The following is a 27,997-nucleotide window of genomic DNA, read 5'->3' on the forward strand; positions in this document are numbered from 1 at the left end:
ATACCCATCACCTCCCAGCCCTTATATATTTTATACCCATCACCTCCCAGCAATTATATACTTTGTACCCATCACCTCCCAGCAATTATATATTTTATACCCATCACCTCCCAGCCCTTATAAATTTTATACCCATTACCTCCCAGCAATTATATATTTTATACCCATCACCTCCCAGCCCTTATAAATTTTATACCCATCACCTCCGAGCCCTTATATATTTTATACCCATCACCTCCCAGCCCTTATATATTTTATACCCATCACCTCCCAGCCCTTATATATTTTATACCCATCACCTCCCAGCAATTATATATTTTATACCCATTACCTCCCAGCCCTTATAAATTTTATACCCATCACCTCCCAGCCCTTATATATTTTATACCCATCACCTCCCAGCCCTTATATATTTTATACCCATCACCTCCCAGCCCTTATATATTTTATACCCATCACCTCCCAGCAATTATATATTTTATACCCATCACCTTCCAGCCCTTATATATTTTATACCCATCACCTCCCAGCCCTTATATATTTTATACCCATCACCTCCCAGCAATTATATATTTTATACCCATCACCTTCCAGCCCTTATATATTTTATACCCATCACCTCCCAGCAATTATATATTTTATACCCATCACCTCCCAGCCCTTATATATTTTATACCCATCACCTCCCAGCCCTTATATATTTTATACCCATCACCTCCCAGCAATTATATATTTTATACCCATCACCTTCCAGCCCTTATATATTTTATACCCATCACCTCCCAGCAATTATATATTTTATACCCATCACCTTCCAGCCCTTATATATTTTATACCCATCACCTCCCAGCCCTTATATATTTTATACCCATCACCTCCCAGCCCTTATATATTTTATACCCATTACCTCCCAGCCCTTATATATTTTATACCCATCACCTCCCAGCCCTTATATATTTTAAACCCATCACCTCCCAGCCCTTATATATTTTATACCCATCGCCTCCCAGCCCTTATATATTTTATACCCATCACCTCCCAGCCCTTATATATTTTATACCCATCACCTCCCAGCCCTTATATATTTTATACCCATCACCTCCGAGCCCTTATATATTTTATACCCATCACCTCCCAGCCCTTATATATTTTATACCCATCACCTCCGAGCCCTTATATATTTTATACCCATTACCTCCCAGCCCTTATATATTTTATACCCATCACCTCCCAGCCCTTATATATTTTAAACCCATTACCACCCAGCCCTTATATATTTTATACCCATCACCTCCCAGCCCTTATATATTTTGTACCCATCACCTCCCAGCCCTTATATATTTTATACCCACCTCCCAGCCCTTATATATTTTATACCCATCACCTCCCAGCCCTTATATATTTTGTACCCATTACCTCCCAGCCCTTATATATTTTGTACCCATCACCTCCCAGCCCTTATATATTTTATACCCATCACCTCCCAGCCCTTACTGTATATCTTTTATACCCATCTTCTCTCACCCATGATATATTTTACAGCTCCCCCTTATCACTTTTTCACTTTATATACATAATTTCCAAACTCCTTCCCCTCCCAACTGACTGTGGCTGGGGGTGGTTCCTGGGCAGGCTCTCCTGTCTGCACGCTGAGGCTGCTCTTGTCTCCTCTTGTGTTGCACAGGCAGGAGGCTGAGCCGGCCACGGACAGGAACTTGATTAATTCACCACAGGGACAGGTGGGGCCTTGCGTGCCGCCCTGTCTTTCAGGGAGGGGCCACGGACGGAACAGGATCTAGTCTATGGGGTAAATGTACTAAGAATCGAGTTTGGTCGAGTTTTTTGTTTTTTATTCTCGATTTGTATTGCCTAAACTCTGGGTTGTTTTTTTTTTTGGTTCTGCAAATTTACTAAGAAGCGAGTTTAGGTGAAAGTCAGTTTTCCGATGGTGAAGCAAATCGAGATTTCTCTCCCGAGTTACAAGTGAAGATGAGATAACTGACCCGAGATTGCAGTGTTTTCTCTCACTGGAAATCTCGCCCGAGCTAGCAGCCTGCACATATCAGTGAGATATGTGCTGGCTGCTTATGTTGTACCTGTATAAAAAAAATTTTTTTTTAAATAAAAATGACGTGAGGTCCCCCCCCAAACCCCCAAAGCTTAACCAGCCCCGGACTTGGCAGCCTGTCCTGGTAACTAAAATTATGGGGAACAAAATTAATAGGGTACCCCCGTAAATTAGGTACCAGCACCAGACAGGTGGGACAGGGCTGGTTTTAAATATAGGGGCAAAAATTTTACGTAGGGGTACCCTTAAATTTCAAAGCAGCCCTGGACCCTTTTGAGCGGGGGGTTGATGCCACAGCCAGGGGAGCCCTTTCACCGGGCCCCCCAGCCGTAGCATCAGTCCTGACCGCTAGTCAGCCCAGGCCAGTGATCCCTGGAGAGTTGAGTACCCCTCCAATCAAGGGATACCCCTCTCCAGGGCACCCCTGGCCAAGGCTGATAGCCCGGGGCTATCCCTGACACCCCTGGGCGGTGGGTGGTGGGTTGATAGTGTCGGTGTTGTGTAAAATCAGATAAATCAACATTGTCTTTCTAGTCGAACTACAAGTGCCAGCAAGCCTCCCCCGCATGCTGGTAATTGGAGAACCACAAGGCTCCAGCCGGGTGTCTGAGTGTCACTTTGAGTAAGAAGTAGTCGGGCAGCTCAGCATACCAGTCTCCGGGCTCCCGCCAGGTGTCCGACTCCAGCCGGGCGTCCGGCTGACATGAAGTGAATGAGGGGTCCGTGAGCAATAGGCAGGGACAGCCTGGGAAGGTGCCGCTGTGGATGATGGGGTGAGAGAGTTGAATCCAAGCTGATGAGATGAGAGAGTAGCAATACCTGACGCGTTTCCCCGTGGCTCCGCCCACGGCTTCGTCAGAGGTTAGTGCCTCTCTCTCAAAGCAAATGTATATATAGTGTGCTTCCCATTCAATTAATACTTGCAGCTGTTACAATTTAACCATTGAGGGCAATACACACAACGAATAACTCAGCATCATATATAAGTCCACAGCCATGAAACTATTTGGCAATTTCTAATAGAAGGCAATCTATTGTCTAAACAAACCAATATTTAAAATATGTATAAATAAATAAATAACAAGCAAACACTAGAGATCTATTAAATTTAAGTGAATATACAAGGTGAATTAATAAAAAATTATTAATATATTAATTTATTAAATAAATAGAATAAAAATAAAAATGGAAATAAAAATAAAAACAAAAATAATTTAAATTATTCTAATATTTATAGAACAACACTTATTTATAGGCCAAGTTAAAATTAAGGATCAATTCATATGATGGAATTAAGTTCTAGATTTTCATTTAATCCTTCTGGGTACAGGGAACCTAATCTAAACATCCACATGACTTCAAGTTTACATAATTCTGAAACCTCGTCCCACCACGTATGTCTGGGGGGACCATCTCTACTCCAATGAGCTTCAAACATTTAGGGTCCGCCCCATGTACTTCACTAAAGTGTCTCGATACACTGTGCTTCTGGAACTTATTTATAATATTCCGACCGTGTTCCATGAAGCGCAGTTTAAGGGGTCTGGTGGTACGTCCAACATAGGTTAGATTGCAGTCACATTTCAACAAATAAATAACATATTTGGAGTCACAATTCATAAACGACTCAATTTCATAAGGTTTAGAGTCATTAACACATTTAACAAATTTTGTTTTGTTCAAGACAAATTGGCATGTGGTAGCTGCAAAGAGGAGGCGGGTCCTAGCTGACCAAGAAGGTGGGAGGGTACAACATGCAGCCGGAGCTCACGGAGTGCTCAGTGCAGCAAACAGCAACTGTCCGTGGGAGGTGCTGCTGCGGCTGGGCATGCGCAGCAGCCCTCCCGCGGCCGTTATACTTTACCTACAAAACCGCTGCCTGATTCGAGCTCAGTGGAGCTCTGATCGCGGCAGCCTCCATCCACTCCAGCAGGTACTGTAAACTGGCCCAGCAGAGGTGAGCGTGGGACCGGCCAGCTGCAAATGTCCCGCTGTCCCAATCCTCTGCCGCCCCCCAGGTCCCAGCGCCCATAGGCAGCTGCCTAATGGAAGCGCCGGCCCTGAGCGCACGGTGACCTAACAGTTCTAATGGCCAAGTTCCGGCGGCTGAGTGGGCTGAAGGAGCGTTGTTGGAGGAGAGTGCTGCTAGAGGTGACTATTCGGAACAGAGTGGGGCGGAGCCTCTCCTTTCCGTAAAGTAAAGAAGGGAGTGGCAAGCGGCGAAGAAACTTCCCCGGGGGTGGAGCAACTGAGACTGGCCAGCTGAGGAGATACGGGAGCATCATTCTGTGGATGACACTTGGAGCAAACAGCTGGACAAGGTCTATAGCAATCCCTCTAACACATCCCTGCATCAGAGATTACCCCTACAGCAGCAGCAGCACTAAGCACAGGCACAGAGGGACGTTGAGCAGTATACCTGTCAGCCAGTTACCCCGTGGTCACTTATTGGGAGTCTGTATTTGCTCATAATCTGTGACATAACTCCAGGAAATAGTAATAGGATCTGCAATAGCCAAAACCTGTTGCTCAGGAAAAGAACATTATAATTGCAAGACAAAAACATATTAGTATCCACCTTCTAGCCTAATTACTGTATCTCACAAAACCCCGACTACACAATTTATGCAGAGGATTAAAATAGCAACAGCCTCCTGCAGCCACAGTCATCACTCTCTAGGAGCATAGTCAGTAAGAGCATATCCAGCTGCCATTAACTGTTCTTTAACTATCTACGTCCTGAATTGGGCACCGATGTAGCCTTGGCCAGGCAGGACATCCAGGGTTAGCCTGGTATTAGGAACATTCTTAGTATAGGGCGTTGTTTATGAAACATAGAAGTGTTACACATATTGTGATAAATTCATTGTTATTTAGGGGCCTATTCATCATCACTTAATTGTCACAAAAGCAGGTGAAAAAGCACATTTTCACCTACAATTGCGACTATTAAGTATTCGGGCCATTCATTAAGAAGGTGAAGCAGGAGATATAACAGATATACACCCCATACACTAGTATCACAGATATCTCCTGCCTACCTTCCTCTCCCAGAATGGCCCGCTGTCCCCATACACTAGTATCACAGATATCTCCTGCCTACCTTCCTCTCCCAGAATGGCCCGCTGTCCCCAGACACTAGTATCACAGATATCTCCTACTTACCTTCTGTTTGCGGAATGGCCCGCTGTCTCCATACACTAGTATCACGGATATTTCCTGCTTACCTTCCTCTCCCGGAATGGCCCGCTGTCCCCATACACTAGTATCACAGATATCTCCTGCTTACCTTCCTCTCCCGGAATGGCCCGCTGTCCCCATACACTAGTATCACAGATATCTCCTGCTTACCTTCCTCTCCCGGAATGGCCTGCTGTCCCCATGCACTAGTATCATAGATATCTCCTGCTTACCTTCCTCTCCAGGATGGCCCGCTGTCCCCATACACTAGTATGGGGACAGAATTCATCAAGCTCTGAAAATATTGTATTTTCGGAGCTTGACTGCGGGGGCATTCGCCATCTTCAGATGGCGAATACCCCCGCTTGAAATTCGCAAGCCGTTCTTCCCTATGGGAAGAAGGGCCGGGTTGCGAGAAGGGATCCTTTCGGATTCCTTCGCCCCTGTCCGGCTCCTTCCGCCGCCCCGTAGGTCGCGCATGAGTGCATGCGCACCGCCGTCACTGCTCCGACAGGAGCAGTGAAGCCGCTCGCGGGGGCAGCCTATTTTCACATCAGCTGCCACCGCGCCGGTGCAATGCTGAATTGCTCCGGTGGCCACGGCGAGTTGGAATGCTAATTATCGGGGTCCGTTCGGACCCCGATAATTAACATCATGAATAGGCCACTATATGTTATAAGTTAAAATTGATAACCTTTTCTTTGCTGTGCTAATACTGTACATGAGTCCTCTTCAGTAAATTGCTCATTTCTAACTCTTGCTCTGAAGAGTTCCTGTTCAATGAATTGCAATTTATATTACGGTGGTGTGTTTACTGTGTCCGGTACTGGGGGTCGCTTGCCTCTCTGCTAGCATCAGAAAGCCTAGAAGCCACCAGAACGTCTGCTAAGGTGAGAGAATCTACATTGATAGAGCCTAAGATACGTCGGGGTGTCACCTATTTATAATGGGCACAGAGTGTGCGGAGCACACAGGCCCACACCGCACACCCTGTACCCATGCAATTATACTTGCAGTACCTCTCCGGAGCCCAGCATCGGCCGGTGTTGTAGACTGTTTTTTTTTTTTTTTATTTATTTTAAAAGATACAGATCCAAAACCAAAACTAAACACGAAGATTAATCTGGATCCGAAACCAAAACACGAGGGTCAGCGCACATCTCTAGTTAACACATATGAATGGTGACGCAGGAGGGAGGTCTATATTCACATTACGCGTATATGAATACATTCACCATGTGCATAGAGGGCATTGAGGTTCATGGGTCTCCTATGCTACTTCCATCCTGCCCTGTGTCAGGACCTTGGTGATCTAATGGTGGGGGGAATGTTTTCTTGGCACACATTAGGCCACTTAATACCACCCTAGCTTTGTTGAAATGTCGCAGCCCACCTGAGTATTGTTACTGACCATGTGCATGCCTTTGTGGCCACAGTCTCCCCATCCTCTAATGGCTGCTTCCAACACGCCATGTCACACAGCACTCGTCATCTCACGCTGGTTCCCAAGGCTGCCAAAGCCACTAGAGCTCTAGTACTGTCCACCTGCGGGCCGAAGCGGGTGGTCAAATCGGGAGGCTGGGGACCCCCACCGCCGCAGCTGTGCGGCAGTGCCGGACCCACAGAGTGAATGGATGCCGCACGCATGCGCGCAGCAACCATTCACTGACGGGAGAGGGCTGGGGGAAGCCCAGCCAGTGACGGAGTCCTGGGCTTTACCCCCAGCCTGACGTTATTTGGAGGTGTGCCATGCGGGCACATCTCCAAACGTCACACAGGGGGCGTGGCCTATGGTAATTAGACCACACCCCCAAATTCGGTCGCACGCGATGTTAGGGCGCTCTTCAAGAGCCGGTACAGGGTGCTCAGAACCCTGGAGCCGGCCCTGCTGTAAACAGTGGAAATACCATAGAATTTCGGCAAGTATTTTCAAGGCTCCTCTCCTGCAGCCTAACCCCTCTCCTTCTCCCGTACCCTAACCCCCCATACTTACCTTAGAAGTTGTCGGCATTCTGACCTGTTGGGATGCCACCACCAGTATTGTGAACATCGGGATTCTGACTGTTGGGATGTCGACTACATCCCATGTCACCATGGGGGAGATGTATGGTGTCAGGTGTAAAATCAGTAACTGCGCATGTTATGTGCTGCAGTTCTGCATATAAGAATACAAGGAAGTGATCAGAATAACAGAGGCGCTATGATCCCCCGTCATTATTGGCACCGCTATTACCTAGATAAGGCGCCGATGAGGAGTCGGAAGATATGTACAGTCACTGGCCCTGACCGTTCCGACAACTGCAGCAATTGATTTCCAACAGCTGCAGCTGTTGTTGCCGCAGTCTCACAACGCTGTCTCCGGCTGTACCCGCTGGGGATTTCTGATGGCACATGCCCAGACTCCCTGCAAGCGCCGGTCACATGCCACAAGAGGGAGAGTGGAATTCGCCAGACAGGTGCGTTAACACTCTCCCTCTTCAGCAAATCAACTTATAACACATCCAGGCGGTGTCAGGAACTGCTTCAGCACGATAATGGGCAAAGCAGGTCATGACAATTAACGATCAATAGACAGATGATAATACATCTCCCCGTATGTACCAGAATCACTAAGGAAAGTTTCCAGCACATTGTTCTGTCCATTCCAAGCATTCAGGTCCTTCTGGAGGCAAAGGGGGAGGGGGTCATACCGAGTACTAGCAATGTGTCCCTAATAAACAGGCCGCCGAGGGAACAATTGCACTTGCATTGTACTCACAGACATAAATGCGGATATCTGCCAGCTGCAGAGCTGCATGCATCTATGCCTCATCGCTGCCCCCTATACGCCCTCTTCTGCAAGTACAGTAACCGTCATCTTAATCAGCTCACACCGCCAGCAGCAGCTCTGGTACAAGATATCCTTCCAATAATCAGATGGATCTCTGCATTCTGGGCCTGATTCAGAGATGCTCGCTCTGAATCAGGGCCCTCCTACCTCATTTTGGAGCGGCCTCATCAAGACCATCGGGCTTGCGACGAGACCCTGCGGTAGGGTCTCGGTGACGCAAGCCCTGGAGTGATTTTGGCTCTATCAGAGCCAAAATCACTCCCACTGACATCACTAGTGATGTCAGTGGGGCCGGACCCAGACGGTAGGCGTTCCCATGGGAACGCCTCCGTCTGGCAGGTACGAACCCGGCACGCCCACCAAAGGGGGCGTGCTGTCACTCACCATCGACAGCACGCCCCCTTTGGTGCGAGACCCGGAGCAACGACTTCCTCGTTGCTCGCCGGGTCTCGCGCATGCGCACGACGGAGCTCCCTCCATCGCGTGCATGCGCACTTCGGCACCATCGACCCGCTTGCGAGCGAACAGCGCTCGCGAGCAGGTCAGAATCAGGCCCACTGTACACACACCTCCCCATAGCCTGCAATTCCACCTACATGCCCACGACATATCCTCATTCAATGTGCAAATGTCCCGTTAACACCCAGTTACGCCCAATCAGGCCGCAAGTGGAGATGCTACAGAGATGCAATTTAATCTGAGCCTCCAATATTGGCTTATAGTTGCATATGCTACAGAGCATTGCCGAAAATCACAAAATCCACCTGCAAAATGGGTGTTGCCTGCAACCAGAGCTGTAACTAGGGTAGTGCGACCAGTGCCATGGCACAGGGCACCGCAGGGCAGGGGGCGCTGTTTGGGCCTGTCACTTTTCCTGTTTATTATGATTCTCACTTGTAGCTTCTGTTATCCCCAGCATCCCCTGGCCTCCCTTATCTCTTCCCTGGCCCTTCCCCATTCACTGACGGCCCTTGGCCCTTTTTTAGGTGTACTATCTTATGTCCCTATTTAAAAAATGGGGGGGGGGCACCAATGCTCTCTCTCTGGCACAGGGTACCAAAGACTTTAGTTACGGCTCTGCCTGCAACTGTGCACCAACCCCTGTGCATGTGTGTGTTAGTAAATGTGACTTGCTATGTTTTTTCTGTTTTTGAAATATTTTTGCATTGACCCGTTTAAATTCTATTAGCAGAGAAGGAATGTGGCGACGCCCCGGCGAGGAATGCAGTGTCCTCATTTCATGCCATCTTCATTCAGTCTCATGACTGGGGATTTCTCACACGATCACATGACACGTGGGCACTATGCAATACACTGTTATGGTAATCACTGACCTAGTGAGGGAGAAGGTTCAAGGTTCCATCTAGTGATTATTGCTTTTCTGATGACACAATGGAGAGATGTTTCATCACTGGAGAGAACACAGAATGGGCAACATCATTTTCTAGATAGCATTTTCCAAAGGCAATTCATCATGCATTGTTTCCGTACACAGAATATTTTTGTTAGGATAATAAAATGTGTAGTCTTTTGGGATCATTCACACATGTACCTCTGGGAAATACGAAAATAAAAAAATGCTGGAAAACTAATTTGCTTTTCGAAGCATTTGACGTTTTCTTTAGCGTATTTTCCCATGTACTGATACATTTAGTATTATATATTATACTGGTATCACATATTGATGCCCACCAGATAAGTTGCACTGCATTCCAAATTTATAATCGTGTCATTATAAGACTAGAACGCAATGGTGGGAATGAGCCCCTCATAAACCGTACATTGTATTTTAATGTGGGTAGATATACTCCTGTACAGTTTTCAAAGTGTTACTTTTCTCTACTTAGTACCCAACAATCCTTATATATAAGCTGACTTATATAAAAGACGTAAAATATATTAGGTCTTACAGGTCACAGCATTTATTAATTGAATAATCATGAAACTATTGCATGCTTGCCGACATTCTGGCTGCCCCTTCCGGGAGGGAGCAGCCATATTGGCATAGGGGGGGGGGGGGGTCCTACCACACGTATGCGTAATTTTGGCTGCAGGGATTTCTCTTGTAACCGCGGGAGGGGTCAGTGGCCGCCGGGAGGTTTGCCTGCCTTTCCGGGGGGCCAGGAGCGGCACCCAAATCGGGAGGCTAGGCAAGTATGGAAGTATTGCGGACAATCAGCCAAAAGAACATACTGTAAATGTGATTGGATGAACGCCCCTGGTGCAATCTGGACTGGTCTGGAATGACCATCCCCCCATAACACTGATAATTAGGCCACGCCTCCATTTCCGGTCCCGCGCTCTGAAGAGGGCTGGCCAGGGTGCTCCGACCCCTGGAGCAGGCCCTGTAGTGAGTGATGACTGTTTATTGATTCTTTGAAGAGTAGTCTGAATGCAGTATTACTCCATAATGGGAAGAAACTCCCTTCAGTGCCTCTGGCCTATGGCAGTGGACAATATAGAAGGTAAGAAAGTATTTCTGTGCTGTTGGAGGGAATCAGGTATAAGGATCATGGATGGAATCTGTGTTGTGACTTACAGGTAGTTACAGGTAGTTACAGGTAGTAGTTACAAGTAGTAGTTACAGGTAGTAGTTACAGGTAGTTACAGGTAGTAGTTACAGGTAGTTACAGGTAGTAGTTACAGGTAGTAGTTACAGGTAGTAGTTACAGGTAGTTAAAGGTAGTTACAGGTAGTAGTTACAGGTAGTCACAGGTAGTTACAGGTAGTTACAGATAGTAGTTACAGGTAGTAGTTACAGGTAGTCACAGGTAGTTACAGGTAGTAGTTACAGGTAGTAGTTACAGGTAGTCACAGGTAGTTACAGGTAGTAGTTACAGGTAGTCACAGGTAGATACAGGTAATAGTTATAGGTAGTTACAGGTAGTCACAGGTAGTAGTTACAGGTAGTTACAGGTAGTAGTCACAGGTAGTAGTGACAGGTAGTAGTTACAGGTAGTTAAAGGTAGTTACAGGTAGTAGTTACAGGTAGTTACAGGTAGTCACAGGTAGTTACAGATAGTAGTTACAGGTAGTAGTTACAGGTAGTCACAGGTAGTTACAGGTAGTAGTTACAGGTATTAGTTACAGGTAGTCACAGGTAGTTACAGGTAGTAGTTACAGGTAGTCACAGGTAGTAGTTACAGGTAGTAGTTACAGGTAGTCACAGGTAGTAGTTACAGGTAGTCACAGGTAGTTACAGGTAGTAGTTACAGGTAGTCACAGGTAGTTACAGGTAGTCACAGGTAGTAGTTACAGGTAGTCACAGGTAGTAGTTACAGGTAGTTACAGGTAGTAGTTACAGGTAGTAGTTATAGGTAGTTACAGGTAGTCACAGGTAGTAGTTACAGGTAGTTAAAGGTAGCTACAGGTAGTAGTTACAGGTAGTCACAGGTAGTAGTTACAGGTAGTTGCACTGCTGTTAGTTTGTAAGGCGGATTCACAGAGTGCTGCTGTTTTCTGTGTTTATGGGATAGCAAACACACTGTAAGTGGCCAGAGAGGGAATCCTTGATTGCTGGAGAGAAAAAACGTCATGTACACTCCGTGGGTTGAGCCGCATAAACTCATTTTACCTCCGCTTCACATTAATTTGGGCCTAATGAAGAATTGTGTGAAAGCTCTGGATAGAGAAGGACAGGCTGTCAGTTATCTGAAGGAAAAGTTTCCAACATTAAGCGAAGCAAAGCTAAAGGGAGATATATTTGTTGTTGGCCCCCAATTCAGTCTGCCGCTTGGTCCTCCTTCAAGTCTGCTGTGTGTGGAATCTTAGGGAACAGAAAGGAGGCAATGAATGAACTATTGTACAACTGCAAGTATATGGGTTGTATAATGTCACTTAAAATTCACGTTTTTACATTTCCATCTAGACTCTTTCCCTGACAAGCTGGGGTAACGTAAGTGATGAACAGGGGGAATGTTTTCACAAAGCCATTCTGACAATGGAGCATCGCTACCAGAGATGCTGGGACCCTGCAATGATGGGGGACTACTGCTGGTTCCATTAGAGAGAGTCCAATGAGACATTGTACATACGGAAAGCGTCAACATCCTATTTCCCTAAAGCAAAGTGACAAACACACTGACAATGAGGATGCCTGTGTCACTCTGTCCCCTTTCCACTTTGCACCTACTCCAGCTGCTACTTAAAGAACTATCTGTACTCCTCCTAGTCCTCATGGAACCCTAATGTTGCCCTGATGGTGTGCTAATGGTGTTTACTTCAACACAGTGCTCCACCCCACAGTCTCACACTCTCTCCCTCTGCTCTCCTGTGTGAAATGGCGCCCGATCATGTAATATGCCATCCAATCCAATATGCTGATATAGCCGGCGGTCAGATTCCCAGCAGCGTAATCCTGATGGTGGAAATGCCGACACATGCAGGTAAGTATTCTATACCTTGCCCTAACCTTAACCCACTTCTCCTGCAGCCTATCCCTAAGGGCTGCAAAAAAACAGACAATTTTTTACCATTGTTAAACTTTAGTGGAAGTTAAATATAGATTAAGGGCTTCCACACTTCACGAAAACGTCAGGATAACGGCACGGTCGCCGTGTTACAGCCATTTTAACCACTGACTAGGACGTCTGCCGTCCACGGTTTCAGTGTTAAGGATTAATTACACATGGCAAAAACATCACACGTGACACAAAACCGTTGTGTGTGAAAGGGTCTGACCCACAGGAAAAAACGTTATGTGAAACTGGCCTTACCCTCCCCTCTCCGAAGCCTAACCCTCCCCCTAGTGCCCAACACTAACCCTCACTCCCTGCAGCCTAACCCTCCCACAGCCTAACCCTCCCACTAGTACCAACACTAACCCTCCCCCCTGCAGCCTAACCCTCCCCCTAGTGCCCAACACTAACCCTCACCCCTGCAGCCTAACCCTAACTCTCCCCCTAGTACCCAACACTAACCCTCCCCCCTGCAGCCTAACCCTCCCCCTAGTGCCCAACACTAACCCTCCCCCCTGCAGCCTAACCCTCCCCCTAGTGCACAACACTAACCCTCCCCCCTGCAGCCTAACTCTAACTCTCCCCCTAGTACCCAATACTAACCCTCCCCCCTGCAGCCTAACCCTCCCCCTAGTGCCCAACACTAACCCTCCCCCCTGCAGCCTAACCCTCCCGCAGCCTAACCCTAACCCTCCCATTAGTGCCCAACACTAACCCTCCCCCCCTGCAGCCTAACCCTAACCATCCCGCTGCCTACTCCTAACACTTCCACTAGTGCCCAACACTAACCCTCCCCCCCTGCAGCCTAACCCTCCCGCAGCCTAACCCTAACCCTCCAATTAGTGCCCAACACTAACCCTCCCCCCTGCAGCCTAACCCTAACTCTCCCCCTAGTACCCAACACTAACCCTCCCCCCCTGCAGCCTAACCCTCCCGCAGCCTAACCCTCCCACTAGTGCCCAACACTAACCTCCCCCCCTGCAGCCTACTCCTAACCCTTCCACTAGTGCCCAACACTAACCCTCCCCCCCTGCAGCCCAACCCTAACCATCCCACAGCCTACTCCTAACCCTCCCACTTGTGCCTAACCCTAAACCTCCCCCAGCCCCTAATACTCAGCATCGGGATCGCAGCCGGCAGGGTTCTGGAGCCAGCGGGATCATGGCCACCGGCATTGTGTGTGCTGGGATGCCAACTACATCCTGCGTGAAGTTTGGAAACCCCCTGTAAATCTGCCCCTGCCGTTAAAGCGATCTTAATCATATAGTTATTTTTGTAATATTAAGGGACTGAGGTATAAATCATATTCATATTATGTGGCTTGCAGAGCTCACCATTCTGTGCCGTTGGCATATTGTAGTTATAATTTTCACACAACACAAGGACTTACCACGGTCCTTTACCGTTCGGGTTATCCTACATATGAGACAATATAGTGGGTGCGGATAAGGTAGCTCTGGAAAGGACAGAAAATATGTCAGAGAGCAGACACGGAGGGGGAGGCAAAGATTGCTCACCATCTTGCACACATGTCTTCAGAATGTCGACACAACATAGCATTGACATTGTGAATGTCGAAAATAGACTGTTGACAGCTGGTTTTCTTATGAGGCATACTTACCAACATTTTGGCATAGGTCGGCAATTCGGGGGTGGGCTCCAAAAGAGGTGGGCGTGTATTGGGGTGTGACAATGCAATCATGTCATCTTAGCTCCGCCCCGGCTCTACAATGCTGCAGTTACCAATGAAGAGGAATTTCGGCAGCAGCCGCCTGTACTGCCCACTTCACTCAGGAAGTGGGTGGCCGCAGCTGGGTGACTCCAGCCTATGGGATACTTGCCCACCTGCCCGGGCGGCCAAGAGCTCCAGATGATTTTTGGTATCCTCCCGGCTATTCCGGAAGGGTAGGAAAGTATGGGTTAGGGTTAGGTTTTGGCAGGGCCGGATTAACAATGGGGCGGGTGGAGCTACAGCTCCAGGCCTCACATTGAAAATAGGCCCACGCAGATTGCATTGCAGTGCAGGCAAGAAAAAATATTTTTTTTTCTTTCCTGACACTACCAACTAACAGCCCAGGCCACTCACCTAACAGCCGCCAGAACAGCTTAGCTTAGCCGATTCTGACCCCCTCCTCTTGGACGATCCACCGGCCAGGCTGAAGCACCGCCCACCCCCGGCAGCCGAAGCTCCGCCCACACTCGGCAGATGAAGCCCCGCCCACCTTTGGTCCACCGAAGCCCCGCCCCCTGTTCCTTCCTGCTCTCAACCAATCGCCTAGCTGAAGAGGGAAGGAAGCTCAGCCCAGCTTGTCCGTTTATACAGGTCAGTGTGAACATATTATACATGTATATGTTACATATACATGTGTATACTGTATATGTACATATACATATATATATATTATATATATATAAAGAATCCAAAGTACAGGGAGAAAGTGCAGCATTCACTGAGTGAAGTGTAGTACAAACGCAGGGGAGCCCTGACAAAGTAATCCTTGCACCTCCTACAAGGTTACTTGTATATCAGCCCAGCTTGTCCGTTTATACAGGTCAGTGTGAATATATACATGTGTGTACTGTATATGTACATATACATATGTGTGTATATATTTCTGTATATATATATATGCATATTATATATAAAAAAATCATTAAGAATTGTTTTCCATTAATAATTATTAGTTTTATTAATGTCGTTATTTTCTCTTTTGGGGTTTTATTTGAGTGCGCCATATTATATGTTCACATTTATTTAATATGGTGATTGGGCCATCTGTGTATCTTGGCGCTTAATATCTTTGTCTTATATGTTAGTCTGTTTGCCAAGTTTTTGGTGCCTGTCAGACACTCACACTGTTAAGGTGCGTACACACTAGACGATATGCTCCCTGAGCGATATCGTGTAGTGTGTCCCTGGCAGGCTGTGCTCAATGTCATTCATGACATTGAGCACAGCCGCTGAACGATATCATTAACGATATCGTTCAGCGCCGGGCTCTCTCCCCCATTCCCCAACATGCAGCAACCTGACGAGGTCGTCAGATTGTGCTGCATGTTCAGGCGATGGACAATGTTGGAAACGACCAGCGGGAGTGCGCATTGCTGGTTGTTTCCGACATAAAAGTGCACGATTTGTGCACGATTACTGAGCGATTGCACGATTACGATGTTGTAATCGTGCAGTCGCTCAGTAATATCGCCCAGTGTGTACCCACCATTAGATCTTGTCTATGTTTACCTATGTTGATTACTATGGCAACACCTATAACATTTATGTCAACGCCTATAACATTGATGTTCCATTGACTGAAACAAACGTGATGTATGTGAGTCACGTGCTTCTAGCTATTGGTCCTTGTTTGATGGCCGTGATCACATTGCATCGTGTCCGGCCCCCAGGAGACACACTGGCATTGGCCCCTTTGCAGCGTGTTTCTCCCTCTGGGCGGACCTATTATGCCTGACCATGTGTCCGGCTGGTTAGATGGAACTCTCTGTGACATTGATTCCGGGACGTGGCTGCCAGCATGTAGTCTGGCCCCCCGGTGACAGGTGAGATCTATGTATGTTTGTTTGATTTGGCGCCACACTCCCTATTTAACACCATGCTTTTACACTTAAGGGGCCTATCCATTAGGTGACTTAAAAACTGAACGACTAGCGTTCAGTCCTTCAGGTCACCTAGGTGCGGTGCCCGCACTGAACGTCATTCAGTGCAGGAGACCGACCTCCTATCTGAGAACATTCCGAACCTGACGATCATCATCAGGTTGACGGGCATGTTCCACAGATAGTCGGCGTCGGCAGGGACCCAGCGTGCACGCGCATCGCTGGTCCTTGTCGGCTATCCATTAGATGATTTTCTGAGCGAAGCGACCAAAACCTCCTGGTTTTGGTCGGATTATTCAAAAAGTCTTCTGATGGATAGGCCCCTTTACTCTGTGCTCATGATGAAGGTGGTTTGCCACTGAAACGCCTGTTGGGCTCTTGATTGAATATATGCATATGGTCACCAGGCACTGATAAGTATAACAGGAATCTACTGCATAGCAGATGTGACGTGCATTTGTGTATAACCCGATTAAGCATGGCTGTGTTTTAATACATTCCATTTTACATGCATTAAGTTAAAGGTGTGCTGGTCTCGTTTTTTGATCCCTTGGGATTGAATATGATATATGCTACAATATGTGACCTCAGCATCCGCTAATTCTATTAAGTGTGTGCGGTTCTTCTTTGTGGATTTTTACACAAATATGCGTGTGTGTGTATATATATATATATATATATAATATATATATATATATATATATATATATACTAGGGATGTGCAGGCTCGGATAGGTTCGAGTTTGCACGTGGAGTTCAGATTGTTCCCTCCAAAAAAACGGAACTCAGAAAGAGGCAAAACGTCATCTTACATGGACGAACATCATCATTCCTGGACTTTTGTCCAGGAATGATGATGTTCGTCCATGTAAGATGACGTTTTGCCTCGTTCTGAGTTCCGTTTTTTTGGAGGGAACAATCTGAACTCCACGTGCAAACTCGAACCTATCCGAGCCTGCACATCCCTAATATATACACACACATATCTATAAATATATATATACACACATATCTCTCTCTCTATATATATATATATATACACACACACACACATATCTATATATCTATATATATATATATATACACATATCTATATATATATATACATTAAATTAGGTGTGTGTGTATATATACAGTATATATATATATTTTTATATATAGTGCGTGTATATATTCATATGTGTGTATGTATATATATTAGGGGTGAGCGGGTTCGGATTTCTGAAATCCGAACCCCCCCGAGCCCCCCCGATCCGAGTCCGATCCGAATCAGGCTCGACTTTTCCCGCCTGACTCGGATCTGAAATCGAGGCAAAACGTCATCATCCCGCCTTCCGAGTCTCGCGGGTTTTGGATCCTATATAAGGTACCCACGTCGGCGCCATTTTCTCACTCGGCTGTGGACAGTGAAGAGGGAGGGTGGGAGTTAGGGCTGTGTAGTGTAGTGTAGTGTAGTGCTGCTGTTGTCCACTACTTCAAAGTCCATAGGGGCTGGCTGTGTTGTGCTGTGCTGCTGTTGTTAATAGGGGCTGTGTCCACTACTTCAAAGTCCATAGGGGCTGGCTGGACTGTGTTGTGCAGTCAGTTCTCCATAGGGGCTGTGTCCACTCCAAAGTCCTGTGCAGTGTCCCAGTCCTAAAGGAGTGCTGCAGTGTTGTCCAGGGGGTGCTCTGTCCATCAGGGGTGCTCCCCCCAAGTGCTAAAAAAATAATATATTTTCTGTGTTTGTGAATTGTGTGCGCAGTAGCCGCACGTGCATCAACAAAGTAGTGCCAAGCGTGCGCCTGTGTCATAAGTAAAGGGCCGGCTGGCTTGACCGTTAAGGGTGCTGTAACCCCCGAAAGTACACTCCAGTCCAAACCAAAAAAAAAATTATTTTCTGTGTTTGTGAATTGTGTGCGCAGTAGCCGCACGTGCATCAACAAAGTAGTGCCAAGCGTGCGCCTGTGTCATAAGTAAAGGGCCGGCTGGCTTGACCGTTAAGGGTGCTGTAACCCCCGAAAGTACACTCCAGTCCAAACCAAAAAAAAAATTATTTTCTGTGTTTGTGAATTGTGTGCGCAGTAGCCGCACGTGCATCAACAAAGTAGTGCCAAGCGTGCGCCTGTGTCATAAGTAAAGGGCCGGCTGGCTTGACCGTTAAAGGGTGCTGTAACCCCCAAAGTACACTCCAGTCCAAACCAAAAAAAAAATTATTTTCTGTGTTTGTGAATTGTGTGCGCAGTAGCCGCACGTGCATCAACAAAGTAGTGCCAAGCGTGCGCCTGTGTCATAAGTAAAGGGCCGGCTGGCTTGACCGTTAAAGGGTGCTGTAACCCCCGAAAGTACACTCCAGTCCAAACCAAAAACAAATTATTTTCTGTGTTTGTGAATTGTGTGCGCAGTAGCCGCACGTGCATCAACAAAGTAGTGCCAAGCGTGCGCCTGTGTCATAAGTAAAGGGCCGGCTGGCTTGACCGTTAAAGGGTGCTGTAACCCCCAAAGTACACTCCAGTCCAAACCAAAAAAAAAATTATTTTCTGTGTTTGTGAATTGTGTGCGCAGTAGCCGCACGTGCATCAACAAAGTAGTGCCAAGCGTGCGCCTGTGTCATAAGTAAAGGGCCGGCTGGCTTGACCGTTAAGGGTGCTGTAACCCCCGAAAGTACACTCCAGTCCAAACCAAAAAAAAAATTATTTTCTGTGTTTGTGAATTGTGTGCGCAGTAGCCGCACGTGCATCAACAAAGTAGTGCCAAGAGTGCGCCTGTGTCATAAGTAAAGGGCCGGCTGGCTTGACCGTTAAAGGGTGCTGTAACCCCCAAAGTACACTCCAGTCCAAACCAAAAAAAAAATTATTTTCTGGGTTTAGCCGCACGTATATATCAAATCGATATAACATAAATGGAGGACCAAACTTTCTCCGATAAAAATAAAATAGAGAAAGATCAAGAACCACTTCCTCCTAGTGCTGAAGCTGCTGCCACTAGTCATGACATAGACGATAACATGCCATCAACGTCGTCTGCCAAGGCCGATGCCCAATGTCATAGTAGAGGGCACATACAATCCCAAATGGCAAAGTTCAGGAAAATGACCTTGAAAAAGACATTTAAATCAGCTGAAGAGAAACGTAAACTTGCCAATATGCCATTTACGACACGGAGTGGCAAGGAACGGCTAAGGTCGATCCCTAGTATGTTCATGACTAGTGGTTCAGCTTCACATGACGATGGAAGCCCTCCTCCCACTAAAAAAATCAAAAGAGTTAAGCTGGCAAAAGCACAGCGAAGAACTGTGCTTTCTAAGAAGATATCACAAATCCCCAAGGAGAGTCCAAGTGTGGTGGTGGTTGCGATGCCTGACCTTCCCAGCACTGGACGGGAAGAGGTGGCTCTTTCCACCATTTGCACGCCCCCTGCAAGTGCTGAAAGGAGCACCCACAGTCCACTTGCTGATATGCAAATTGAAGATGTCACTGTTGAAGTACAACAGGATGAGGATACTGGTGTAGCTGGCGCTGAGGAGGAAGTTGGCGAGGAGGATTCTGATGGTGATGTGGTTTGTTTAAATCAGGCTCCGGGGGAGACAGTTGTTGTCCGTGGGATGAAAAAGCCCATCACGGTCATGCCTGGGCAGAAGACCAAACATTCCACCTCTTTGGTCTGGCAATATTTCTATCCAAATCCGGACAACAACTGTCTTGCCATATGTACCATATGTAAAGGTGAAATAAGTAGGGGTAGGGACGTCAACCACCTAGGAACATCCTCCCTTATACGGCACCTGCAGCGCGTTCATAAAAAGTTACTGTCAAGTTCAGAAACTTTGGCTAAGACCGTAAGCAGTCCAGGGACACCTAAATCCCGTTGTCCTGTTGTATCCAAGCGCCTGCAAACCACACCGTCAACTCCCTCCTCGTCAATTTCCTCCTTAGTCAGGATCGGAAGTAGTCCTGCAGGCCATGTCACTGGCATGACTGACTCTCCTATCCGGGATTCCTCTGGAGGATCCTGCATTGCTACGCCTACTGCTGCCGCTGCTGCTGTTGCTGCTGCTGGGAGTCGTTCATCATCCCAGAGAGGAAGTAGGAACACCACTACTTTTACTAAACAATTGACCCTCCAACAGTCCTTAGCGAGGAGGATGAAGTACGACAGCAGTCATCCTGAAGCAAAACGTATAACTGAGGCCTTGACTGCTATGTTGGTGTTAGACGTGCGTCCGGTATCCGCCATTAGTGCAGTGGGATTTAGACAATTGATGGAGGTAGTGTGTCCCCGGTTCAAAATCCCGTCTAGATTCCACTTCACTAGGCAGGCGATACCGAGACTGTACAGAAACGTCAGAAAAAGTGTCCTCAGTGTCCTGAAAAATGCCGTTGTACACAATGTCCACTTAACCACGGACATGTGGACAAGTGGAACAGGGCAGACTAAGGACTATATGACTGTGACAGCCCACTGGGTAGATGTATCACCTTACGCAGCAACAGCAGCAGCGTCACCAGTAGCAGCATCTCAGAAACGCCAGCTCGTTACAAGGCAGGCTACGCTGTGTATCACCGGTTTCAGTAAGAGGCACACCGCCGACAACCTCTTAGAGAAACTGAGGGAAATCATCGCCCAGTGGCTTACCCCACTTAGACTCTCCTGGGGATTTGTGATATCTGACAACGCCACCAATATTGTGCGGGCATTACATCTGGGCAAATTCCAGCACGTCCCATGTTTTGCTCACACAATAAACTTGGTGGTGCAGAATTTTCTGAAAAGTGACAGGGGCGTGCAGGAGACGCTTTGGGTGGCCCGAAAAATTTCTGGCCACTTTCGCCATTCAGCGACTGCGTGCCGAAGACTGGAGCGCCAGCAAACACTCTTGAACCTGCCCCGCCATCACCTGAAGCAAGAGGTTGTGACGCGGTGGAACTCAACCCTCTATATGCTTCAGAGGATGGAGGAGCAGCAAAAGGCCATACAAGCCTATACATCCACCTATGACATAGGCAAAGGAGGGGGTATGCACCTGACTCAAGCGCAGTGGAGAATGATTTCCGTGTTGTGCAAGGTTCTCCAGCCCTTCGAACTTGCCACACGTGAAGTCAGTTCAGACACAGCCAGCTTGAGTCAGGTCATTCCTCTCATCAGGCTTTTGCAGAAGCAGCTGGAGAAAGTGAAGGAGGAGCTAAGACGGAGTGATTCCGCTCGGCATGTGGGACTTGTGGATGAAGCCCTTCATTCGCTTTGCCAGGATTCCAGGGTGGTCAATCTGTTGAAATCAGACCACTACATTTTGGCCACCGTGCTTGATCCTAGGTTTAAAGCCTATGTGGTGTCTCTCTTTCCGGCCGACACAAGCCTGCAGAGGTGCAAAGACCTGCTGGTGAACACACTGTCAGCTGAAGCGGAACGTGACACGTCAACGGCTCCTTCTTCATTTTCTCCCGCAACTGGGGCTGCCAGGAAAAAACTTAGGTATCCTAAGCAACCCGCTGGCGGTGATGCAGGGCAGGCAGGACCAAGTTTGGACATCTGGTCCGGACTGAAGGACCTGGCAACAATTTCTGACATGTCTACTGTCACTGCATATGATACTGTCACCATTGACAGAATGGTGGAGGATTACATCGGTGACAGCATCCAAGTAGGCATGTCAGACAGTCCATACCTGTACTGGCAGGAAAAAGAGGCAATTTGGAGGCCCCTGTACAAGCTGGCTCTATTTTACCTGAGTTGCCCCCCCTCCAGTGTGTACTCCGAAAGAGTGTTTAGTGCAGCCGGGAACCTTGTCAGCGAAAGGCGTAGGAGGTTGCTTCCACAGAATGTGGAGAAGATGATGTTCATCAAAATGAATTATCAGCTCTTCCAGGGAGACCAGCCTCCAGAAGGTACAGAGGGACCTGTGGTGGTGGATTCAAGTGGGGACGAGTTAATACTTTGTGAGGATGAGGATGTACACACTGAAGAGGGTGAGGAATCGGTGGATGAGGAGGATGAGGATGACATCTTGCCTCCGTAGAGCCAGTTTGTGCAGGGACACATTAATTGCCAGCTTGTTTTGTGGGGGCCCAAACGAACCAATCATTTCAGCCACAGTTGTGTGGCAGACCCTGGCGCTGAAATGATTGATTTGTTAAAGTGTGCATGTCCTGTTTATACAACATAAGGGTGGGTGGGAGGTCCCAAGGACAATTCCATCTTGCACTTCTTTTTTTTCTTTGCATTATGTACAGTTTGGGGCCTAGTTTTTCTAACTGCCATCCTGTCTGCCACTGCAGTGTCACTCCTAGATGGGTCACGTGTTTGTGCCGCCCACTCGTGTCGCTTAGCATAGTCATCCAGCTACCTCGGTGCAACCTTTTGGACATGAAAACACTATTGTGAGGTGTGAGGTGTTCAGAATAGACTGGAAATGAGTGGAAATTAAGGTTATTGAGGTTAATAATAGCATAGGAGCAGAGAAACCAACAAATTCTGTGATTTTAGCTGTTTTTATGCTTTTTAAAAAAAAAATACAGATCCAAAACACAAAACCCAGAACCCAAAACACGGAAGGGTGGTTTTGGCAAAACCAATCCAGATCCAAAACACGAAAAAAGATCCAGATCCAAAACCAAAACACAAAACACGAAAAGTGGCCGGTGCACACCCCTAATATATATGTATGTATTAGGGGTGAGCGGGTTCGGATTTCTGAAATCCGAACCCCCCCGAGCCCCCCGATCCGAGTCCGATCCGAGTCAGGCTCGACTTTTCCCGCCTGACTCGGATCTGAAATCGAGGCAAAACGTCATCATCCCGCCTTCCGAGTCTCGCGGGTTTTGGATCCTATATAAGGTACCCGCGTCGGCGCCATTTTCTCACTCGGCTGTGGACAGTGAAGAGGGAGGGTGGGAGTTAGGGCTGTGTAGTGTAGTGTAGTGTAGTGCTGCTGTTGTCCACTACTTCAAAGTCCATAGGGGCTGGCTGTGTTGTGCTGTGCTGCTGTTGTTAATAGGGGCTGTGTCCACTACTTCAAAGTCCATAGGGGCTGGCTGGACTGTGTTGTGCAGTCAGTTCTCCATAGGGGCTGTGTCCACTCCAAAGTCCTGTGCAGTGTCCCAGTCCTAAAGGGGTGCTGTAGTGTTGTCCAGGGGGTGCACTGTCCATCAGGGGTGCTCCCCCCAAGTGCTAAAAAAATAATATATTTTCTGTGTTTGTGAATTGTGTGCGCAGTAGCCGCACGTGTATCAATAAAGTAGTGCCAAGCGTGCGCCTGTGTCATAAGTAAAGGGCCGGCTGGCTTGACCATTAAAGGGTGCTGTAACCCCCAAAGTACACTCCAGTCCAAACCAAAAAAATAATTATTTTCTGTGTTTGTGAATTGTGTGCGCAGTAGCCGCACGTGCATCAACCAAGTAGTGCCAAGCGTGCGCCTGTGTCATAAGTAAAGGGCCGGCTGGCTTGACCGTTAAAGGGTGCTGTAACCCCCGAAAGTACACTCCAGTCCAAACCAAAAAAAAAATTATTTTCTGTGTTTGTGAATTGTGTGCGCAGTAGCCGCACGTGCATCAACAAAGTAGTGCCAAGCGTGCGCCTGTGTCATAAGTAAAGGGCCGGCTGGCTTGACCGTTAAGGGTGCTGTAACCCCCGAAAGTACACTCCAGTCCAAACCAAAAAAAAAAATATTTTCTGTGTTTGTGAATTGTGTGCGCAGTAGCCGCACGTGCATCAACAAAGTAGTGCCAAGCGTGCGCCTGTGTCATAAGTAAAGGGCCGGCTGGCTTGACCGTTAAAGGGTGCTGTAACCCCCAAAGTACACTCCAGTCCAAACCAAAAAAAAAATAATATTCTGTGTTTGTGAATTGTGTGCGCAGTAGCCGCACGTGCATCAACAAAGTAGTGCCAAGCGTGCGCCTGTGTCATAAGTAAAGGGCCGGCTGGCTTGACCGTTAAAGGGTGCTGTAACCCCCAAAGTACACTCCAGTCCAAACCAAAAAAAAAATTATTTTCTGTGTTTGTGAATTGTGTGCGCAGTAGCCGCACGTGCATCAACAAAGTAGTGCCAAGCGTGCGCCTGTGTCATAAGTAAAGGGCCGGCTGGCTTGACCGTTAAGGGTGCTGTAACCCCCGAAAGTACACTCCAGTCCAAACCAAAAAAAAAATTATTTTCTGTGTTTGTGAATTGTGTGCGCAGTAGCCGCACGTGCATCAACAAAGTAGTGCCAAGCGTGCGCCTGTGTCATAAGTAAAGGGCCGGCTGGCTTGACCGTTAAAGGGTGCTGTAACCCCCAAAGTACACTCCAGTCCAAACCAAAAAAAAAATAATATTCTGTGTTTGTGAATTGTGTGCGCAGTAGCCGCACGTGCATCAACAAAGTAGTGCCAAGCGTGCGCCTGTGTCATAAGTAAAGGGCCGGCTGGCTTGACCATTAAAGGGTGCTGTAACCCCCAAAGTACACTCCAGTCCAAACCAAAAAAAAAATTATTTTCTGTGTTTGTGAATTGTGTGCGCAGTAGCCGCACGTGCATCAACAAAGTAGTGCCAAGCGTGCGCCTGTGTCATAAGTAAAGGGCCGGCTGGCTTGACCGTTAAGGGTGCTGTAACCCCCGAAAGTACACTCCATTCCAAACCAAAAAAAAAATTATTTTCTGTGTTTGTGAATTGTGTGCGCAGTAGCCGCACGTGCATCAACAAAGTAGTGCCAAGCGTGCGCCTGTGTCATAAGTAAAGGGCCGGCTGGCTTGACCGTTAAGGGTGCTGTAACCCCTGAAAGTACACTCCAGTCCAAACCCAAAAAAAAATTATTTTCTGTGTTTGTGAATTGTGTGCGCAGTAGCCGCACGTGCATCAACAAAGTAGTGCCAAGCGTGCGCCTGTGTCATAAGTAAAGGGCCGGCTGGCTTGACCGTTAAAGGGTGCTGTAACCCCCAAAGTACACTCCAGTCCAAACCAAAAAAAAAATTATTTTCTGTGTTTGTGAATTGTGTGCGCAGTAGCCGCACGTGCATCAACAAAGTAGTGCCAAGCGTGCGCCTGTGTCATAAGTAAAGGGCCGGCTGGCTTGACCGTTAAAGGGTGCTGTAACCCCCAAAGTACACTCCAGTCCAAACCCAAAAAAAATTATTTTCTGTGTTTGTGAATTGTGTGCGCAGTAGCCGCACGTGCATCAACAAAGTAGTGCCAAGCGTGCGCCTGTGTCATAAGTAAAGGGCCGGCTGGCTTGACCGTTAAGGGTGCTGTAACCCCCGAAAGTACACTCCAGTCCAAACCAAAAAAAAAAATATTTTCTGTGTTTGTGAATTGTGTGCGCAGTAGCCGCACGTACATCAACAAAGTAGTGCCAAGTGTGCGCCTGTGTCATAAGTAAAGGGCCGGCTGGCTTGACCGTTAAAGGGTGCTGTAACCCCCAAAGTACACTTCAGTCCAAACCAAAAAAAAAATTATTTTCTGTGTTTGTGAATTGTGTGCGCAGTAGCCGCACGTGCATCAACAAAGTAGTGCCAAGCGTGCGCCTGTGTCATAAGTAAAGGGCCGGCTGGCTTGACCGTTAAAGGGTGCTGTAACCACCGAAAGTACACTCCAGTCCAAACCAAAAAAAAAATTATTTTCTGTGTTTGTGAATTGTGTGCGCAGTAGCCGCACGTGCATCAACAAAGTAGTGCCAAGCGTGCGCCTGTGTCATAAGTAAAGGGCCGGCTGGCTTGACCGTTAAAGGTGCTGTAACCCCCGAAAGTACACTCCAGTCCAAACCAAAAAAAAAATTATTTTCTGTGTTTGTGAATTGTGTGCGCAGTAGCCGCACGTGCATCAACAAAGTAGTGCCAAGCGTGCGCCTGTGTCATAAGTAAAGGGCCGGCTGGCTTGACCGTTAAGGGTGCTGTAACCCCCGAAAGTACACTCCAGTCCAAACCAAAAAAAAAATTATTTTCTGTGTTTGTGAATTGTGTGCGCAGTAGCCGCACGTGCATCAACAAAGTAGTGCCAAGCGTGCGCCTGTGTCATAAGAAAAGGGCCGGCTGGCTTGACCGTTAAAGGGTGCTGTAACCCCCAAAGTACACTCCAGTCCAAACCAAAAAAAAAATTATTTTCTGTGTTTGTGAATTGTGTGCGCAGTAGCCGCACGTGCATCAACAAAGTAGTGCCAAGCGTGCGCCTGTGTCATAAGTAAAGGGCCGGCTGGCTTGACCGTTAAAGGGTGCTGTAACCCCCAAAGTACACTCCAGTCCAAACCAAATAAAAAATTATTTTCTGTGTTTGTGAATTGTGTGCGCAGTAGCCGCACGTGCATCAACAAAGTAGTGCCAAGCGTGCGCCTGTGTCATAAGTAAAGGGCCGGCTGGCTTGACCGTTAAGGGTGCTGTAAACCCCGAAAGTACACTCCAGTCCAAACCAAAAAAAAAATTATTTTCTGTGTTTGTGAATTGTGTGCGCAGTAGCCGCACGTGCATCAACAAAGTAGTGCCAAGCGTGCGCCTGTGTCATAAGTAAAGGGCCGGCTGGCTTGACCGTTAAGGGTGCTGTAACCCCCGAAAGTACACTCCAGTCCAAACCCAAAAAAAAATTATTTTCTGTGTTTGTGAATTGTGTGCGCAGTAGCCGCACGTGCATCAACAAAGTAGTGCCAAGCGCGCGCCTGTGTCATAAGTAAAGGGCCGGCTGGCTTGACCGTTAAGGGTGCTGTAACCCCCGAAAGTACACTCCAGTCCAAACAAAAAAAAAAATTATTTTCTGTGTTTGTGAATTGTGTGCGCAGTAGCCGCACGTGCATCAACAAAGTAGTGCCAAGCGTGCGCCTGTGTCATAAGTAAAGGGCCGGCTGGCTTGACCGTTAAAGGGTGCTGTAACCCCCAAAGTACACTCCAGTCCAAACCAAAAAAAAAATTATTTTCTGTGTTTGTGAATTGTGTGCGCAGTAGCCGCACGTGCATCAACAAAGTAGTGCCAAGCGTGCGCCTGTGTCATAAGTAAAGGGCCGGCTGGCTTGACCGTTAAAGGGTGCTGTAACCCCCGAAAGTACACTCCAGTCCAAACCAAAAAAAAAATTATTTTCTGTGTTTGTGAATTGTGTGCGCTGTAGCCGCACGTGCATCAACAAAGTAGTGCCAAGCGTGCGCCTGTGTCATAAGTAAAGGGCCGGCTGGCTTGACCGTTAAAGGGTGCTGTAACCCCCAAAGTACACTCCAGTCCAAACCAAAAAAAAAATTATTTTCTGTGTTTGTGAATTGTGTGCGCAGTAGCCGCACGTGCATCAACAAAGTAGTGCCAAGCGTGCGCCTGTGTCATAAGTAAAGGGCCGGCTGGCTTGACCGTTAAGGGTGCTGTAACCCCCGAAAGTACACTCCAGTCCAAACCAAAAAAAAAATTATTTTCTGTGTTTAGCCGCACGTATATATCAAATTGATATAACATAAATGGAGGACCAAACTTTCTCCGATAAAAATAAAATAGAGAAAGATCAAGAACCACTTCCTCCTAGTGCTGAAGCTGCTGCCACTAGTCATGACATAGACAATAACATGCCATCAACGTCGTCTGCCAAGGCCGATGCCCAATGTCATAGTAGAGGGCACATACAATCCCAAATGGCAAAGTTCAGGAAAATGACCTTGAAAAAGACATTTAAATCAGCTGAAGAGAAACGTAAACTTGCCAATATGCCATTTACGACACGGAGTGGCAAGGAACGGCTAAGGTCAATCCCTAGTATGTTCATGACTAGTGGTTCAGCTTCATATGACGATGGAAGCCCTCCTCCCACTAAAAAAATCAAAAGAGTTAAGCTGGCAAAAGCACAGCGAAGAACTGTGCTTTCTAAGAAGATATCACAAATCCCCAAGGAGAGTCCAAGTGTGGTGGTGGTTGCGATGCCTGACCTTCCCAGCACTGGACGG

Source organism: Taudactylus pleione, unplaced genomic scaffold (assembly GCF_031769625.1).
Source record: "Taudactylus pleione unplaced genomic scaffold, aTauple2 ptg001374l, whole genome shotgun sequence".
In the NCBI taxonomy this organism is placed as follows: domain Eukaryota; kingdom Metazoa; phylum Chordata; class Amphibia; order Anura; family Myobatrachidae; genus Taudactylus; species Taudactylus pleione.